The sequence below is a fragment of the Antennarius striatus genome, chromosome 20 (assembly GCF_040054535.1).
Source record: "Antennarius striatus isolate MH-2024 chromosome 20, ASM4005453v1, whole genome shotgun sequence".
Lineage (NCBI taxonomy): Eukaryota > Metazoa > Chordata > Actinopteri > Lophiiformes > Antennariidae > Antennarius > Antennarius striatus.
In genome coordinates, this window is record NC_090795.1 from 13,125,011 (window position 1) to 13,131,153 (window position 6,143).

Below are 6,143 nucleotides of genomic sequence, written 5' to 3' on the forward strand. Positions count from 1 at the left end.
TTATTATTATTATTATTATTATTATTATTATTATTATTATTATTATTATTATTATTATTATTATTATTATTATTATATTGAGCATGGTGCGCTTAACCACTTTATTTATTTGGGTGAAAACTACAAGTAAAATATTTTTTTTACCAACAACAATTTTTTATATAAAGAATGAATGCAACTGAAAGAAGAAAAAAACACAACTGAATAGGCTGAATATATCATAAAAATGTGTTACAGTATAAAAATGGTTCAAGAAAGAAATAAAAATGCTGAATAACTACGCATTGTTAGCACTCTTATGGTACATTTTGAGGGCTCCTGGTGTGTATGTGGCCCTTAGGAGATCTGGCTGTGTGTTGATTTCCAGAACATATCAATTCACACATGTATTTGAACTATAAAAATATTTTGCTAAAACTTGCTATAGAATCACACAGAAGACTAGTATGTAGAAGGGAATGATGTGAAATGTGCTTTCACACGTGGTTTTCAATGTGAAACTGTACTGCCAAATGACTGCGAATGATCACATCTTCATTGATTTTATTTTGAAGGCAGATGGTTTGTCTATTCGTGTTGAAATTTGCAGCTCTAATTCAGACCCCCTCCCATTACGTCACGACTGGAGGACACGCCCACACATATTCATACCTATATCCTATAATTATTACCGACAGCAGTATATCGCACTAGCAGAAATAATGTTAATGTAAGACTTCAACTGTGATGTTGTGAAATACATTCATATTTCTGTGCAGATATTTAGATAAACACCATAAAATAGCTGTGAAGAAGACACTTTTCCATAATTTAGGTACCACTGGCTGTTAATCTCTTCTTAATCGTTTGATGTAATTTCCCCTTGCGGGGATTAATAAAGTATACTTCTTCTTCTTCTTAAATATTATTGTATATCAACCTTAGCCGCCCGCTTTAGTATCCAGTATTTATTAATACTGCGAGTTCAGCTTTACTATTGCAAAATAACAAACAGGATTTTTAGTTACGAAATGCAAACGATTATTATTCTTACATAACAGGAAGAGAAAAGTAGCTGCCATGCAAGTGAGATTTTTATTTCTGATATGATAGGGGTGATATATTGGGGTAAAGTTATGTCTATTTACATTTCTTTATAGTATACTGATTTATCAGTACTTCCCACTGACTACTTAAATTTCACAGAAAGAAAGAAATCTAGAGATCGAGATATGATGAACTTATGTACGTTAAAGTGAACTTTTCCTTCACAGCAGTGGATTATACAGAATCTTCCAGCTGACTGTAACGTTTCTGGATATGTTCCAATGAAAATAATCGAACCAGCTAGTATTTGCTTGGTGGAAAAATTCTCCAGCCGTAGTAGTGAAGACGTATTGGGGAAATGTGAAAGAAAACAAACCATCATGTCCGGAAGAGCCTTGCATTCTGTTTAGTCTCTGAGGAGTGTTTTCAGGGAACGCAGCTCTCACTTCCCTCCTCTAGAGATGAGTGAGTTAAGTTTTATCTGCTTCAACTAGATACCGACATTCTCCTTTTCCCACACTGTAAGTTCTGGTATCATATGATTAGTAATCAATTATTTTTCCCATAAGGCATTAATTGTCATATACAGAAGAGCAGCATGATTCATGTAGGACTCAGATCCTTGCAGAATTCCTTCTGGCAGATCTGGAGGAAGCAGATATTCCAGAAGTGATTCAGACCAGAGTTACATATGCATGAATCAAATCACAGTGAGCAAATCTGGTTTGATTCACTACCACTAGTACAAAGTGGAGGTGATGGTGATGAAGATGAAGGCTGTATTGAAACACATACTGTCCAACAGGCCTATGAATGTTTGACAGACTCAGTCAGAAGACAAGAAGCAAAGGCTCAGACAGACTGAACACAGAGTAAATCCAGAGCTGAGCACCATTTGAATATGTCATCAATCTATCACTTGGGGTTTGTACGGGTTTCAAAGTTATCGTTTATTGTTTTATTATTGCGTAAATATTTTCTTTTTATAAAGATCACAAGCGTTCACGTTAATACTCCCACTGCTCCTAGTGCCTCCTTGTGGTCTGTTTTGGTCATTGCATGTACAAATGTCTGCAGTGACACATGCCTGAAAGTGCATTAAGTAGTAAGTTTAATTAATATGCGCTCACTTTTCTTTTAATATAATTTAAAGTGCCTATTACCAGCGTAAAATCTTATTATAAAACTGGAACTGTGCTAAAAAAATATTTTTCATGCTTTTATTTTGTTTTGCCTGGAGGAAAAGAACACGCGTTTCCAATAATATTAACAATAGCCCTCTTTTGTTCTCCTGTCACAGAAAGGTGGTAAGACTTTGATAATATCAGGGCTCATTAATTTGATTTAACCCTCCTTAATTTTAGTTTCCGACCGTGAAACAACAGACTACCCTCTGGTCTAAGATCATTTACTCCATTGAGCCATCTAGTGGAAACATGAACGACTACAAAGTGGATCTGTATCCAGGCTGGGGGACGTTAATTTATGATTATGGGTTTACTGGCAGTGGAAATACTTGTGTTATTGAAAGAATTTCAAAGGTCATTGTGAAAATGGCAAAAACAGAGGAAATTATGAGCAAGAAATATACTTATCATATCAAAGGTAAAAGTATTCCCTGTGACTGATGTATTATTATGAGTAAAGTAATTAGATTACTGTTTTGACGCAGCACTGCATTATGCATGCTGGCATCAGAGCTGCTCAGGTTGGAGCTAGTTTGAGCGACCTTGCATGGAGTAAACTAGTTTCCATGTCTAAACCAGAGCAATAGTAACATGATGAATGGAGAGAAAACAAAGATCTGCCACAGAATTTTAAAGTTCTCCCATTTGAAATTTACACAAAATATAAAGCATTCATTACATCATTCTTAACATACTGTAATACACTTGTATTATTTATTAAACAATAAGTAATTTTAACTCTTGGAGCCATGAATACTTATAGAAATTATGTTTACAGGGGAAATAGCTGATAACTGATAACATTTAATTGTGATCAGTTTACATCAGCACCTATCCACAAAATTTAAGAACCACATTTTCATGTGAAGAATATGAAGCATTTAAATGCTGTAAACATCACCGTATTCGATGGCTGTTAATATTTTCCATGACTGCTGTTTAGATCAAACAAGCAGGAGCATTTTTTTTCTCTCTGAAAACCTTAATCAACTCTATAGCATTAGCACACTGGTTATTATCTAGTAATAACCATAAACAATTTGTACTGAATGAAAATATTTTATGTGCATTTCCAGTCATGAATCTTTGATTGTAAATATACTTCATTAAACCTATGATTCTTCGAATGAAAGAGTAATTTATCTACTTAATTGTTGCTTTGTTCTGTAATTTAATAAATTACTGAGCTTGGCTTCTCTTTTTTTTGTCTTCCTGACTAATTAATGAATGATAATGTTAATGGAAGTGCTAAAGTATCTCCACGCAAAAACTAGTATTAGAAAAGATAAAGAGGACCTGGCAGGGCTACTGAAGAGATAACCTGGCAAGGCTACAGATATCCTGTGTGTGAAGCCAAATAGTGTTGCAATTTCTTAGCTTCATATAATACCCTTCATATAATGTTTATTATGTTATAAATTACTGTCAAATAAAAATATATATCTGTACATATTCATGTTTATGTATCTATATCTACATGCATGCACGCACGCACGCACGCACGCACGCACCCACCCACACACACACACACACACACACACACACACACACACACACACACACACACACACACACGCACACACACACACACACACACACACACACACACACTCCTTCCAGTGTCCTACCATTATAACATACCATTCCTTTTGGAATCCTCGTTTTAATGTGGTCTCTAATTCCTAGATGAAACACAAAAGAGATAAAAAGAAGGCTATGTCTAATTTCAGCTAATGATAGACCAACAAGAAAACCAGCGGAGTGACAGAAGCTCACATCAGTTCCTCATTAGTGGTCAGTACCCGCCCTTGCCCCCATGTGATGATCCCCCCCATTGTGTACCGCTCCCATCACTCCTTACATTACAGACTTTACTGGAGTTATTTCAGCACAGAGATCTGGACGGAAATATTTCACATATGTGACTCTTTGTCACAGAAAATTGTTTAATGAGTTTTAAATTAATTGGGCTGTAACCAAATAAATGAGCAATTTCATGTGAAGTGGCCCATCATTGGTATCTAGAAAGCAGGGGCTGTGAGACAAGATATTCATCTTCATATCTCTGTCTCTTATACTGCATTTTACTTGACTTTGATGGAAATAGCAGATGTCGCTTCAAAGAGTTGTTTGTGAGGCTGCGGGTTTACCCTTTACATCACGGCTGGGATGTAGATCTGACTGGAAAAGGGGGGGAAAGAGTTAAGATTAAGGCTCACAACACAAATATTCCTCTCTCTTTTTTAAGGCCTTGCTGTTTATTCTTTTTTCCCCCTAGAACAGCAAATTACAGAAGCAGTATTGAAAATAAAAGTCTTATTTTCTTGTTCTTGTAAAAAAAAAGAAAAAAAAAGAAAAAGATCTGCACAAAATTTGAATGACAGTACAAAACGAAGCGTTAATATGCCATTAAATGGTGGAGGGACATTACGGTTGGAAAATCTATTTTGCCTTTTTCAATAATGAAAACATCTGAATATTTTTACAGCTCAGAATTATATCACACAATCTGAAACTATATATATATATTTATATATATAAATGAAATAAATGAACATGTTTTTTTTATTTTTTATTTTGACCTCTTGTTTTTTTTCTGCAAATGAATACTATAAACACATAAACTTCTTAAATATATTTATCAGTGCAACATTGTTGTTATGCTACAGTATCCTTTTTCTCTAGTTTAGCAGATGTGGCTGGAGCTGCAGTCCTCTATATCTGAAAACGCAGACAGTATGGTATAGAGGTCAATAAGAGTGTGTGTGTGTGCATTTGTGTGTATGGAGTGGGGGGGATGTCAAATCTGAAATGGACAAGCTTCGAATGTGTTCACCACGGCACGATGGCACAACAGCACACAGATGTGAAAGACTTCTCCGCTCTCAGGGCCAAGTTTGTGATTGTTTGACTCCTGAGTCTTTGTGTCCTTCAATGCAACAGAGTTCACACACAGTTCCTTCCCTTGTGGTGTCTGGTGACGGATCTGATCCATCTGTCCGTCTGACAGCAACAGCTTCAAAAGCTGGTCGAAGAGTTCACATTGACGTGACATTTTCCACTTATTTAAGCTTAAAAAGAGATAGAAAAACTGATCATCACTCATCGTTCCTGTGTATAAATGTCCCATCAGCAACCCTCTTAATTTCCCCCGTGGGGGCTCTTGACAGGGAAAAGCAAGCATTGAGTTTTTTTGTGAGTGATGAGCATTGGTGACCTGTCATCTTGTGATAGTGAGTGTGTTGGTGATAACCCCCGGTGACCAAGACGAGGGCAACCATCCTTTGGTAAAGCCACAGAGGGCAGGCCAGGCGACCTGAGTCAGGTGACATCACTTTGATCCCCTCAGTGTTCCGACATCCCGTCCCAATGACATCAGCTCTGACATCACAACGTTATGGCTGCTACACTCGAAACACGTACAACTCTTTGCAGCCCGTGAGGCCTTAAGCTACATTACAGCATGTGAAAGATACAAACCGCATTTATCAAGAGATAAAAATGTGTCTGGCTAAAATAATGATAGCACCATTCTTCAGTTAGTGTGTATAACCCTCTTTTAATAGACTCTTATCATGAGGGAATCAGTAACAAAGTGCATTCAAGCTGCAACGTCTAAATAGCAGATTTTTTTAGTGATCGATCCACAGTGAAGTTTGGAGGTGAGAAGCCAGGCCTCAGCCAAAGCGAAGCAGTGATGATTGTATTCATTTATCTATTTATTTTTTGGTATGCCAGCAGATGTTTTCTGTATTTTACCACCTCCTCTGCCATCGCCAGGAGTACCTCTGAAGCTACGTGACCTTTTAACTCATTTTACCGTCAGTGGTTGTTTCCAGGTAGCTTGAATGCACGTTGCAAAATGATGTGATATCAACATCACATATATTTGAGTCAATAATCTAAAATTAAAGACAAGAACACTGCACC